The sequence below is a fragment of the Spinacia oleracea genome, chromosome 1 (assembly GCF_020520425.1).
Source record: "Spinacia oleracea cultivar Varoflay chromosome 1, BTI_SOV_V1, whole genome shotgun sequence".
Taxonomy (NCBI): Eukaryota; Viridiplantae; Streptophyta; class Magnoliopsida; order Caryophyllales; family Amaranthaceae; genus Spinacia; species Spinacia oleracea.
In genome coordinates this window covers 26,804,903-26,812,583 of record NC_079487.1, presented here as the reverse complement: position 1 = coordinate 26,812,583, position 7,681 = coordinate 26,804,903, and positions in this window count along the sequence as shown.

Here is a 7,681-nt window from a genome sequence, read left to right as displayed (position 1 = left end):
CACCTTATTGATATAAGTGCTTTGACTAAGTCCAATCATCCTTTTAGATCTATCTCTGTAAATCTTGATGCCCAATATGTATTGTGCTTCTCATAGATCCTTCATCGAAAAACATTTCCCAAGCCAAATCTTGACAGAGTTCAACATAGGAATGTCATTTCCGATAAGTAATATGTCGTCGACATATAATACTAGAAAAACAATTTTGCTCCCACTGACCTTCTTGTATACAAAAGATTCGTCTTCGTTCTTGATGAAACCAAAGTCACTGACTGCTTCATCAAAACGTATATTCCAGCTCCTGGATGCCTGCTTCAATCCGTAGATTTATTTCTTTAGCTTGCATACCTTTTTAGCATTCTTTGGATCCTCAAAACCCTTAGGTTGTGTCATAAACACAGTTTCTGTTAAAACGCCGTTTAAGAAAGCGGTTTTGACATACATCTGCCATATTTCGTAATCGTAATATGCAGCGATTGCTAACATTATCCGAATAGACTTTAGCATTGCAACTGGTGAAAAGGTTTCATCGTAATCCACACCGTGGACTTGCCTGTAACCTTTTGCAACCAATCTAGCTTTGAAAACTTCTAGTTTCCCATCCTTGCCCTTTTTCAGTTTGAAAACCCATTTGCTTCCAATGGCTTGGTAGCCATCTGGCAAATCGACCAAATCCCAAACTTGGTTTTCAGACATGGAGTCTAATTCAGATTGCATGGCTTCTTGCCATTGCTTGGAGCTAGGGCTCGTCATAGCTTGTTTGTAAGTCGCAGGTTCATCACTTTCAAGTAATAGAACGTCATAGCTCTCGTTCGTCAAAATACCTAAGTACCTTTCCGGTTGAGATCTATATCTCTGCGATCTACGCGGGGTTACATCTGTAGATTGTCCATGATTCTCACCAGAAACTTCTAAAGATCTCTGAGTTTCATCCTGAATGTCATCTTGAGCATTCTCTAGAGTTTGTTGTTCGACTCGAATTTCTTCGAGGTCTACTTTTCTCCCACTTGTCATTTTGGAAATGTGATTCTTTTCCAAAAAGATACCATCTCGGGCAACAAACACCTTGTTCTCAGATGTATTGTAGAAGTAATACCCCTTTGTTTCCTTTGGATAGCCCACAAGGATACATTTGTCAGATTTAGGATGAAGTTTGTCTGAAATTAATCGTTTGACGTATACTTCACATCCCCAAATCTTAAGAAAAGACACTTTTGGAGGCTTTCCAAACCATAACTCATATGGAGTCTTTTCAACAGCTTTAGACGGAGCTCTATTTCTAGTGAGTGCGGCTGTATTTAGTGCATGTCCCCAAAATTCTATTGGAAGTTCGGCCTGACCCATCATTGATCTAACCATGTCTAGCAAGGTTCTGTTCCTCCGTTCCGACAGTTCATAGCTCAGATATTCACCGCCTCTATCAGACCGCAGTGCCTTAATCTTCTTGCCTAATTGATTCTCTACTTCACTCTGAAATTCCTTGAATTTGTCAAAGGATTCAGACTTATGCTTCATTAGGTAGACATGACCATATCTACTGAAGTCATTAGTGAAAGTGATAAAGTAGCTGAAACCACCCCTGGCATTTGTACTCATTGGTCCACATACATCTGTATGGATTAAACCCAATAGTTCAGTTTCTCTTTCTCCAACTTTAGAGAAAGGTTGCTTTGTCATTTTGCCAAGTAAACATGATTCGCACTTACCATAATCCTCTAAGTCAAATGGTTCTAGAATTCCTTCCTTTTGAAGTCTTTCCATGCGTTTCAAGTTAATGTGGCCTAATCGACAATGCCACAGATAGGTGAGATCTGAATCATCCTTTTTGGCCTTTTTGGTATTTATGTTATAAACTTGTTTGTCGTGATATAATAAATAAAGTCCATTGACTAATCTAGCAAATCCATAAAACATCTCTTTAAAATAAAATGAACAACTATTGTCTTTTATTAAAAAGGAAAATCCCTTAGCATCTAAGCAAGAAACAGAAATGATGCTTTTAGTAAGACTTGGAACATGGAAACACTCTTCCAGTTCCAAAACTAGCCTAGAGGGAAACGACAAATAATAAGTTCCTACAGCTAATGCAGCAATCCGTGCTCCGTTTCCCACTCGTAGGTCGACTTCACCCTTGCTTAACTTTCTACTTCTTCTTAGTCCCTGTGAATTGCAACATAAGTGTGAGCCACAACCTGTATCTAATACCTAAGAGGTTTAATTAGCAAGTATACAGTCTATAACGAAAATACCTGAAGATGGAACGACTGTTCCGTTCTTCTGATCTTCCTTTAGCTTCAAGCAATCTCTCTTCCAATGCCCCTTCTTCTGGTAGTAGAAGCATTCGGATTCTGAAATGGGTTGACTGACCTTCCTCTTTTCAGATTTGGCGCCAGTTTCCTTAGTTGGGCTGGCCTTGTTGCCACCTTTCTTGCATTCCTCTTCTTTCCAGATTTCTTGAACTTACCCCCACGCACCATAAGCACATCTTGCTTATCACTTTTGAGCGTCTTTTCAGCGGTCTTCAGCATACCGTGAAGCTCAGTGAGTGTTTTATCCAGACTATTCATACTGTAGTTCAGCTTGAACTGATCATACCCGTTATGAAGAGAATGGAGGATGGTGTCTACAGCCATTTCCTAAGAGAACTGCTGATCCAGCCGACTCATATTCTCAATTAGTCCAATCATTTTGAGAACATGTGGACTTACGGGCTCGCCTTTCTTAAGCTTGGTCTCAAGAATCTGCCTATGAGTCTCGAGCCAGATCTTGGAACATGTTCTTTAACTCACTGATGATCGTGAAAGCATCTGAGTTGATGAACGTTTTCTGTAGATCTGCACTCATGGTTGCAAGCATTAGACATTTCACATCCTTGTTGGCATCAATCCAACGATTGAGGGCTGCCTGAGTGACCCCTTCCCCTGCGGCTTCGGGCATCGCCTCTTCCAGGACATACTCCTTTTCTTCCTGCATAAGAACTATTTGCAAGTTCCTTTGCCAGTCAAGGAAGTTTTTCCCGCTCAACTTCTCCTTTTCGAGAATTGATCGAATGTTGAATGAATTGTTGTTTGCCATAATTAAAACTACAATTGAAAAAGAATAAACAAATAAATAATCATTCACAGTTTGTCTTAATAAACTTAAATTCTAGCATACATGCATAATTCAATGTTCATTAAGCATTTTATTCAAGTTATGTGTTCCGGCAGGTGTGAATAAAATGATTCCAAGATCCTAAAACCCATTGAAGAATTAAGCACATTATGTATTTAGACTCAATTCTAAAATCTTTTAGGTAAGCAAAAGCCTTTTTCTAATAGTCTAGAAACAACTCTTGGTTGATAGGTACGTCTAAGAACTTATTAGGTAAACCTATCGATTTTGCCACGACATAAAAGGACTCCTTACTTATATCGTTGAGTTTCACCAAAACTAACATGTACTCACAATTATTTGTGTACCTTACCCCTTTAGTATCGATAAGTAACACCTCGCTATGGCGGAAAACTATTACTAAGATCGATGTGTTATTTTGGCATGGCACCTTTTAACTCAATTTTTAAGTTTGGAACTTAAGGCTCTTACTATGTTGGTTAGATTTTAAGTGAACTAAAATCCTTAATCATGCAACATAATCAAGCTTTGATCTCATGCATATTTAAGACATATTTAATAGCAATAAATAACTTAAAGCATGCATAAGATAAATGTGATCTAGTATGGCCCGACTTCATCTTGAAGCTTCAACTTCAAAGTCCGTCTTGAAAATGGATTGGAAACTCCATCTTGAATTTCACCGTGGGATGCGCCATTTTCTTCAAGTAGGATAAGCTATAATTAAACTAATTACAACTATTTGATGGTACGCATACCATATTTGAATTGAAAAACAAATTTGGTGCTTTAGACCAATTACATTCAAATTAATGGTACGCAGACCATATTTTCTATCCTATTTGGGTCATACTAGTCACTTCATAACCTGCAAAACAGTACATATACAATATATATACCATTCATCCATTCATTATCATGAATGGCCCACATAATTGGTTAGTTAAAACACATTGTAGGCATCACATAAATATTTGCAGCAATTAATTAAGGGCACCAATAATCTACCAATTATTCAGTCCTTATTAATTCTAATCAAGTTGTTTAACCTTAAAGGATTTGTAGACCTAATCAAGAGTTTATGACTAAAATTTCTCCAACTTAAACCAATAAATTCATATGCTTTACTAATTTCAAACATAAAAATGTATTTCTAGTCTAACCGGAAACATACAAATTTAATTAAATTTTAAAGCTCATATAAATTTATAATTGAATCCACTTATTTAATTTATTTCAGTTGAATATAACGAATTTAAATTAATTCAAGGTTTAATTTTAGTAAAATAATTAGTATAAATTAAAATTTATAATAATTATAATAATCAAAATTAAATCCCGAGAAAACAATTTAAATTATTAATTTAAAATTAATTAAAATTACTCAAACTGAAAATCTCAAATTAAAATTTAAAACGCGACAATCGTAACACGACGAGCACTTGGGCTTGCGCCCAAGCCCCGTCGAGTGTTCGTGTAGCAATACGCAAGCAGGCCACACGCACGCTGCGCGCGCCCGCTCGCTCGTCGCGCCTGCTTTCCTCGCGTCAGCTTGCTTGCTGGGCGTGGCAGCGCGCGCTGTGGCGCAGCACGTTTGCTGCCCACACGCGTCTGCCCGATGGCTTGCGCCTTGGCCCTTCGCCCTTGCCCACTCGCCCATATGCGCACAGCACTCGACACAGGGCAGCGTGCTGCCTTGTGCTCGTGTGCCATGGCTCTTGCTCGTTGCATCGTACCGCATGGGCGACGAGCTCCCTTGCTCGTCGTCGCATGCCCGCACTATACAACACCCCTTAAGGGTAACACGTAGCGTCCATTGCTTTGTGCGTGCAAGTTTTATGAGCGAATTGCATAAAAATTAAAACTTTTATTTCCAAAATTAATGACAAATTAATAAATCATATTAATTTCATAATTTTAGGGCGAAAAATCGAAAATTTATTAATCAATTAATTTCCGATTAACATGGATTCAAATCTAGGTCATAAAAATTAAAATTTAACATAAATTAACAATTTTTATGGTGGATTTTAATCATTGGTACCTAATTAAATTATTAATTAATCATGAAAATCAAATCAATTCTAAATTATTCGAATTTCAACAAATTAATCATAATTACAAATTAGGTTGTATAATTAACAAGTCTAGGAATTCATAATTGTTAAACATATACAGTAGGTCAATCAAAAACTCAAGATTTATCAACAAGAATCGCAAATACTTAATTTAACATCTTAAATTTACAAACTTTTGCGTTCGAAAAACTAAAACCTCCGAAAAGTCATAGTTAGGCTTCGAATTTGGGACTTCTGGGTTCGGCCGAAAAATACTTATGTTGTCAAAATTTTAGAATGCCTTTTACATGCGGAATTGACACAAAAATCACTCGATTTGGATGAGTAACGAAGAAACTGCCGAAAAACTGCGTACATATAATTAAATAAACGCAATTTGCAATTAATTACGAAAATTAATCACCCCTTTAATTCTTTGCAAATTTGTAAAATTTAACCATGTTCATGCAATTTAGATTATGAAAATAATAAGAGGCTCGTGATACCACTGTTAGGTTATGATACATATGAATAAACATAAATCATGCGGAAAAAACCATAAAGCCAAGAAACATATTATTTACACATAATCATTTAGCATAATTCAGATGCATACACTTTGTAGCGTGCCCTCCCTAGCTGCGCCCGAACCGAACAAGAACAAGTCTTTAGGACTCCAAGTGTCGTCCCTCCGTAGATAGTCCACAGCACGTCCGGATCCGCCTTAAGTTTGACCAACTAGAATCGCCCTTAAGGTTACTAGGATTTTCGGCTACTTGGGTTGCAAGTGTTTGGCTGATTTTTGCTTGAAAATCTTACCTTTTGAATACTTCAAATCTCGATGTAAATATGTGACCCTAGGCACCTATTTATAGAGTTTATGGAAAGGAATTATAATCCTACTAGGATATGGATTTATTAATTAGAATCCTATTAGAACTCTAAATAATAAATTAAATCTTTTAGGATTAGGATTTAATCAATGCACGAATTCTGATAGGATTAGGATTCGTTACGAACACGAGCACACGCACACGCATGCACGCCCGCACGCAGGCCTTGCGGCCCACGCCGAGCGCACAGCGTATGCGGCCTCGCAGCCCATGGGCTTCGTACGCGCCCGACATTGCTTGGCTGGGCCTGGCCTTGCGCTGGGCCTGGTCGAGCACTTGGCGTGCGGCTTGCTGGGCGTTGGCCTGGCCTCGTGCTGGGCCTTCGTCTAGCAAGCCTCGTCCGATGCTAATTCGTACGATACGCTCTCCGATTAAATTCCCGATTCCGGAATTCATTTCCGATACGAACAATATTTAATATTTCCGATTCCGGAATTAATTTCCGTTTCGAACAAATATTTAATATTTCCGTTTCCGGAATTATTTTCCGATTCCGATAATATTTCCGATTCTGACAATATTTCTGTTTCCGGCAATATTTCCGATTCCGGCAATATTTCCATTTCCGACAATATTTTCAGATACGTACCATGTTTCCGTTTCCAGCAACATCTACGACTTGGATAATATTTATATTTCCGATATGATCCATATTTCCGTTTCCGGCAATATCATCGTTTCCGGAGTATTCATTTCTTGCTTGTGACGATCTCAGCTCCCACTGAAACCAAGATCCGTCGATTCCGAATATCCATAGATGGAGTATTTAATTCCATTAAATACTTGATCCGTTTACGTACTATTTGTGTGACCCTACGGGTTCAGTCAAGAGTAAGTTGTGGATTAATATAATTAATTCCACTTGAACTGAAGCGGCCTCTAGCTAGGCATTCAGCTCACTTGATCTCACTGAATTATTAACTTGTTAATTAATACTGAACCGCATTTATTAGACTTAATATTATATGCATACTTGGACCAAGGGCATTATTTCTTTCAGAGCTTACTAGTTATACTTCCTAAGGAATTCATAAGATTCGAGAGATGCATGTTTTCCTAGTTATGATTGTTGATTGATTGTTGTTGTCCGTTGTCCAATCCCGATCTGCATTTGTGGTGAACCGCTGCCCTAGATTCCCTTAATATTGATATTTCCCAATTTGATTATTACCTTAGTTTAATCTACAAACCAAACCTAATCCCTTGTTACCAATAGTCTAGACTTGTCGATTAATAGTAGAAAGAACATTGTTTCCCTGTGGATACGATCCTTGCTTCCCTTGTTATATTTTAGTGGGTGAATGTTAGGTTTATCTTTGATAGGAGTGCGATCTAGCCTGTCAATGTGCTGCAGGGATCTCGCGGAGGCTGGCTAGCTTGTTGAGACATCAAAAGGCTCTTCAGCTTCGCTTCCTATAGAGGATTGTCCCATGTTGATGACATGTCATCTTCCTCCTGCACCTCTCTCAGATTGCGGTTCGGCCATGATACTATACCTCCCCACAGACGGCGCCAAATGTTGTGGGATCTTTTGTGGTGATGACGTGTCACACGTTCCTCAGAGGTATCAAGTATGCGCTGGCCCGATCTTCCTGTAACCTGCGAAACAAGAATATT